Source organism: Budorcas taxicolor, chromosome X (genome assembly GCF_023091745.1).
Source record: "Budorcas taxicolor isolate Tak-1 chromosome X, Takin1.1, whole genome shotgun sequence".
NCBI classification, from domain to species: Eukaryota; Metazoa; Chordata; class Mammalia; order Artiodactyla; family Bovidae; genus Budorcas; species Budorcas taxicolor.
Genome location: NC_068935.1, coordinates 102,842,568 through 102,849,294, shown reverse-complemented (window position 1 = coordinate 102,849,294; position 6,727 = coordinate 102,842,568). Strand labels below are relative to the sequence as shown.

At 40.6% G+C, this 6,727-nt stretch overlaps 1 non-coding gene across 1 annotated transcript; it reads right to left on the bottom strand.

The window, feature by feature from the left end:
• Window positions 1–1,171: 1,171 nt before the first annotated feature.
• Window positions 1,172–1,244, bottom strand: TRNAG-CCC (transfer RNA glycine (anticodon CCC)). Its single transcript has one exon. It is a non-coding gene; the product is annotated as a tRNA-Gly (tRNA).
• Between the last annotated feature and the right edge of the window lie 5,483 nt (window positions 1,245–6,727).

Genomic DNA, 6,727 nt, shown 5'->3' with positions numbered 1-6,727 from the left:
GAAGAATGTAGAGAAGGTCCTGTAGAGAAGGACCATTCTTTGTCTTGAGGGTTTCTGTGGTATTAAGGCCCTTCCATTTGAAAGCTGCTATAGAAATTCAGTCCTACAAAGTTTAAAATAAATACAAATGGTTGATGTTTATGGAATACTAGGTTATTTAGTATAATGGGTGACCAAGCTTTATCCAGGTAAACGTGATGCTATTCCCATCTTGGAAGGTGCTAAGTTTGAATATAAAAATACTATAGGTTCTAAAGGGACTCTCCTTTTCAACAAAATAACACTAAGGTAAATGGAAAAGGCAGCAGTCTGAGACCTCTCCCCAGATAAAACAGCTGATATTGCCATTTTGTATTGCAGAAAATCCAAGATGCATTCTGGTAAAATTCATACGAAAGGGTGGGAGAACAGTGATCCTTGCAATACTCTTGTTTTTCTAAAATAAAATGTTAAGCTTCAAACTTTACTTTGTACAGTACATTTTCACATTGTGATTTATTGACTTTTAGTGTTCCTACAGGAACTGGTGGCTGTTGTGTCAGATTTTAAATGATCTGAATGATTATTGAGTTGCTCAGTTCTGTGTAGGATACTTCTCCTTTAACTTGGTAGAAAGTTTGTTCTAACTCAGCTGCTGCTGCTGCTAAATCGCTTCAGTCGTGTCCGATTCACTCTGTGCGACCCCATAGACGGCAGCCCACCAGGCTCCCCCGTCCCTGGGATTCTCCAGGCAAGAACACTGGAGTGGGTTGCCATTTCCTTCTCCAGTGCATGAAAGTGAAAACTGAAAGTGAAGTTGCTCAGTCGTGTCCGACTCCTAGCGACCCCATGGACTGAAGCCTACCAGGCTCCTCCGCCCATGGGATTTTCCAGGCAAGAGTACTGGAGTGGGTTGTCATTTCCTTCTCCAATGCATGAAAGTGAAAAATGAAAGTGAAGTCGCTCAGTAGTGTCTGCGACTCTCCGCCCATGGGATTTTCCAGGCGAGAGTACTGGAGTGGGTTGCCATTGCCTTCTCCGTCTAACTCAGCTATGAAGGCCTAAATATCTGTGACTTGGAAGATAAGCTCCTTTAGAACCTTGAGAGTACTTCTTCTTCTTCTTTTTTAAAAAAATTATTTATTTATTTATTTGAGTGTACCAGGTCTTAGTTTCGGCATGTGGAATATAGTTCCCTGACCAGGAATCAAACCTAGGCCCCCTGCATTGGGAGCACAGAGTCTTAGCCACTGGACCACCAGGGAAGTCCGAGAGTACTTCTTGTAATCAAGTAAAGGAGTGTGATAGCAATTCAAATCCCATCCACTTGAATTGAATGGGATTTATTAAGAAAGGTACCAGTGTTCCAGGGGATTCCCTGATGGTTCGGATGGTAAAGAATCTGCCTGCAGTGCAGGAGACCCGGGTTCGACCCCTGTGTCGGGAAGATCCCCTAGCCACTCCAGTATTCTTGCCTGGGGAATCCCATGGACAGAGGAGCCTGGTGGGCTACAGTCCATGAGGTGGCAAAGAATTGGACATGACTGAGCAACTAACATTTCACTTAAAAAAAAAAAAAATTAAGAAAGCTACTAGTGTTGGAAATTCCCTGGTTGTCAGTGGTTAGGACTCCGCACTCTCACTGCCAGTGACCCAGGTTCAATCCCTGTGGGGAAACTAAAGTCTTGAAAGCCCTGTGGTATAGCCAAAAAAAAAAAGGAAAGAAAAGGAGGAAAAAAATAGTGGTGTTATTCTTGGGTAACATAGTTGTAGTGTATCTTTGATTTTTTTTTCCTCCATTCAGACTTTCCAGATTATATTTCAATACATTATTTTCAAATTCTTAGCTCAAATATTCAGTAACTCTACACAGTACACTATAGAAAAGGAAAAGAAAATTAAAATTTTTGAGAATTACTGTGTGTTTGGTATTTATGAAACACTTTTATTAAAATAATTCTCATGACTTTTTTCTCTTTTTGCTGTGCTACATGGCATGTGAGATTTTAGTTCCCCAACCGAGCATCGACTCTCTGTCCCCTGCCTTGGGAGCATGCAGTCTTAACCACAGGACCACAAGGGAAGCCCCTTCATGGCATTTTTGTGGGTAGCACTGTCTGCTTTAAAGACCTGGAAAATTAGTGAGAGTACTTGTTACTGGACTTTAAGGTAGAGCAGCTTGTAAGTGGCAGAATTGGGGTTTTGAGCAAGAGTTATGTTTGAATCCAGAAATTACTTTTAATTGCTCCATTCCTGTGTCTTGTTCTTAATCTCTCAACCTAGCACACTAAGGGAAAAGTATCCAATTCTTACGTGGTGGTAGAGAGATGACTGTTAAAAATAGCAGAATAGAGCAGGGTATATGCTGTGCTGAGACCTACTGTGCCTGCCCAGCACAGAAATGTGGAGAAGATGATTGAGTTCTGTGGTCTGAGAGAAAGGTGTTTTATCTGGGGAGAGGTCTCAGACTGCTGCCTTTTCCATTTACCTTATTTTGTTGAAAAGGATAGTCCCTTAGTTATCCACAGAATGCTTTTATCTAGAATAATTTGTCCTCTGACTTTTTGCCAGATATTTTTGATTTAGCTATAGATGGAGAGTTGCTGCTGCTGCTGCTAAGTCGCTTCAGTCGTGTCCAACTCTGTGCAACCCCATAGACGGCAGCCCACCAGGCTCCCCCGTCCCTAGGATTCTCCAGGCAAGAACACTGGAGTGGGTTGCCATTTCCTTCTCTAATGCATGAAAGTGAAAAGTGAAAGGGAAGTCACTGAGTTGTGTCCAACTCTGGTAGGACTACAGCCTACCAGGCTTCTCCATCCATGGGATTTTCCAGGCAAGAATACTGGAGTGGGGTACCATTGCCTTCTCCAAGATGGAGAGTTACTGAGATGCATATGGATGGAACAATGTTGAGCATAAACAAATAACATGAGAATATAATTTTAAGATGTTTTAAGTTAATGTCCTAATGTTAAAGGAGTACAAAGCAAGAGAGCCGTTTAATATATATATATATATATAAAATATATTACTGTGGGGAAAATATATAACCAATTTTAACCATTATTAAGAATATAGTTCAGTGGCATTGAGTGCATTAACATTGTGCAGCCATCACCACCAACCATCTCCACAACTTTTCATTCTCCCAAACTGCAACTCTGTACCTCTTGATCAATAATTGCCCATCACCCCACTTTTCCAACCCCTGGTAACCACCTTTCTACTTTCCTTCTCTGAATGTACTTACCTCATATAAGTGGAGTCATGGACCGCTTGCCCCTTTGTGGCTGATTTGTTTCATTTAGCATTACGTCCTCTAGGTACATCCAAGTCAGAATTTTCTTCCTTGTTAATGCTAAATACTATTCCATTGTGTGTGTAGACCAAATGTTTATCCATTCACCCTTGGGTTTGCTTCCTGGAAATACCTTTTGAAGAGTGATGGCATTGGTTTAGTGGACAAAGTAATAAAATTCACTTTAGAGTTATTAACTTATCTGTTTTGTTCAAGTCACTGCTTAGAGCCATGGTTTTCTAGTTTACAGGAAAATACCACATTTTATGTAAACTGTAAGGATGTACCTTAAAAACACCATTTTAATTTTGTTGTGCCTCAGGATTTATTTCCCCCTTCCCAACTTGCCCTACATTTGGGAATAAAAAATAGATTTCTTCCCACCCCCCAAGATTGTGACTACTCACTTTCAGAAGGAGGTGTTTATCTGGGGGCAAGGGGATACCATATGATGCTAAAAGGGGAAAATGGGGAAACAGTGTCAGATTTCATTTTCTTGGGTTCCAAAATCAATGTGGATGGTGACTGCAGCCACAAAATTAAAAGACGCTTGCTCCTTGGAAGAATAGCAATGACAAATCTAGACAGTATATTAAAAAGCAGAGACATCACTTTGCTGGCAAAAGTACGTATAGTCAAAGCTATGGTTTTTCCAGTAGTCATGTATGGATATGAGAGTTGGACCATAAAGAAGGCTGAGTGCCAAAGAATTGACACTTTCGAACTGTGGTGCTGGAGAAGACTAGAGAGTCCCTTGAACTACAAGGAGATCAAACCAGTCAATCCTAAAGGAAATAACCCTGAATATTCATTGGAAGGACTGAAGCTGAAGCTCCAGTACATCAGCTATCTTTTGCAAAGAGCCAACTCATTGGAAAAGACCCTGATGCTGGGGAAAATTGAGGGCAAGAGGAGAATGGGGCAAAACAATGAGATGGTTGGATGGCATCACTGACTCAATGGACATGAGTTTGAGCAAACTCAGGGAGATAGTGAAGGACAGAGAAGCCTGGTTCGCTTCAGTTCATGGGATCACAGAGTTGGACATGGCTTAGCAACTGAACAACAACCCATATGGTACTAATGAATCCATCTCCCACTCTTTTGTGAACATTAGCGTTCTCTTCAAGACCCCGTCCCCCAGGTTTTCCTTCAGTTCCTGACCTAGAGTCAGCTGTTTAGTGGATGTTTTCACTGTTGTTTCAGCGTCAAAAAGTGTACTTGTCACTGATGTGACTACTATCTACTTACTATTCTCTCCCCTCCACTTTGAAAAGAAGTGGAAAGGAAATCGAAGTTCAGGATTGTAAAAGCCAAGGAACCTCAGGTTCAGGAACGGACGTGGGAGTAGTGGCAGCCAGTTGTGGCTAATCCTGAGAAGAGAACAGACAGGGTGAACAGCAACAGACAGTCATTTGACTATCAGCTGTCAATTAGTAGAGCATTGATCAGTGAACCAGACCTTCTTCCCCCTCCAAAGTACATATTTATAAAGATTTGCATGTAATTTGGGGGGAGTTAATCCTCAAACCTGTCCATAGACCTCAACTGAGGTCTAAAACCCACTGGCTTAAAACAGTCTTGATAGCTTAGATACAACTAGATGATGAGAGAGAGAATGGAAGAAAGGAAGGGGGAAGCAGAGGCCTTCTTTTTAAGATTTGGGGGGAAAGGGAAGGACGGAAGTTGGTGAATTTTCATTTGGGTAATGAAGATTGAAGCACATTTATAGGCTAGGAGACGTCCAGGAAAAGATTGAGGGGGGTGACAATTGAGATATCATTCATTGGGGATCATGAGTAATGGGATCAAGAGGAAGAGATTGGAGCAGGGTTGAAGTAGGGTTGAAGTAGAGAAGATTGAAGTTGAATCGGGTAGCTGATGTTTTGAGTGTTAAGAAAAAGAATAGTTAAACAATTTGCCAGCCAACCCAAAATGGCTGAAGAAAATGATAGGTGGGTTTTTTTTTAATTGTCTACTTCACATAAAACTTTTTTGTAATGTAGGTTGTATAAAAATGGAAAGCAAAAGTGAGAGAGAGGCTGTTCAACCATGTTACCTTTTGTTTTTCCACTTTACATATTAAAGGTTTTCCCGTTTTTAGCCTCACCAGTCCATGGGGTCGCGAAGAGTCAGACACGACTGAACGACTTCACTTTTACTTTTCACTTTAAGGCGTTGGAGAAGGCAGTGGCAACCCACTCCAGTGTTCTTGCCTGGAGAATCCCAGGGACAGAGGAGCCTGGTGGGCTGCCGTCTATGGGGTCGCACAGAGTCGGACACGACTGAAGTGACTTAGCAGCAGCAGCAGCAGTCCTCGATACTATCAGTCTTAAACTTTAAGTTTGAGGCAAACATGGAGTAAATGGAAATGTGGTTTCCTTAAAACTAAATACCTGTAAATCAATCAGTTGAGGTTCTCATTCTTGTGGCATATTAGAATCAGTTATGGGGGAGATATTTTTAAAAGTACTGATGCCTAGGCTTAACTCCAAAATACTGTAATTTATTCATTTTGAAGAGGGGTTTGGACATCAGTGTTTTTAAAAGCACCTTGGATGATTTTACTCTGCAGCCAGGAATACAGAATTGAGGGTTTGGTGGTCTTCCTCTATACACCTTTGTGCTCAGGTAGCAAAGAAGAATTCCATTGTTAAACAGTGTGGGTCTGGAGCCCTGCCATGGCTCTAAGGGTGCCTGGGGCCAAAACCTCCCCAAAAGGGAAAAGTCAAGGTCATTTGACAAAACAGGTTGTATTGGAGGAGTAGGATACAGTTTGAACCCTCTCCAAAGAAAACATCCCCCGAAGTTTGGAAGTTTCTGTTAAAACCACTTGTACATTTGTTTAGAAGCCATTTTAATATCCATGTACCAGTGATAAATGTTAGTTGTACAGTTCTTCCTGAAATATTTTTAATAATCAGATTTTATTACTTGGTTTATATCTTAAAATACGTTTGTGAAATTGTGTATATTCAAGGCATTAGCAAATTGAAGACAGTTTTTGCCACTCCATAATTGAATCGAAATAACAGCCAAATAAATAACCTTGATAGGAGGAAACTGAAATATTATGAGGCTGTACTTGTATGTTTTCTTGATGTAACTACTGATGTACTATTATCAGTTTATTTAAATATAGTAGTAATGAAACTAACTTTTCACTTGGTTCTCTCTTTTACATAGCCACCTTCTCCTGACTAGATTCACTGGTAATATTAAATTTGAACAATTCCTTAATGTTTTTTTATGTCTAAAACAAATGTGCTTTTTTTTTTTCTTTTACTTGTAGGTTATGCAATGGTCTCTGAAAGATGGTTTATTCTTGAATTGGAGCTTTTTAAGACTGACAAATGCTGGTACTTCATCTTCTATAAGTGGACTATAATTTCTTTTTTCAAGACAACTACATAAGCAGACAAAATTGCAAAGATCTGCCCTGTGTCGAGT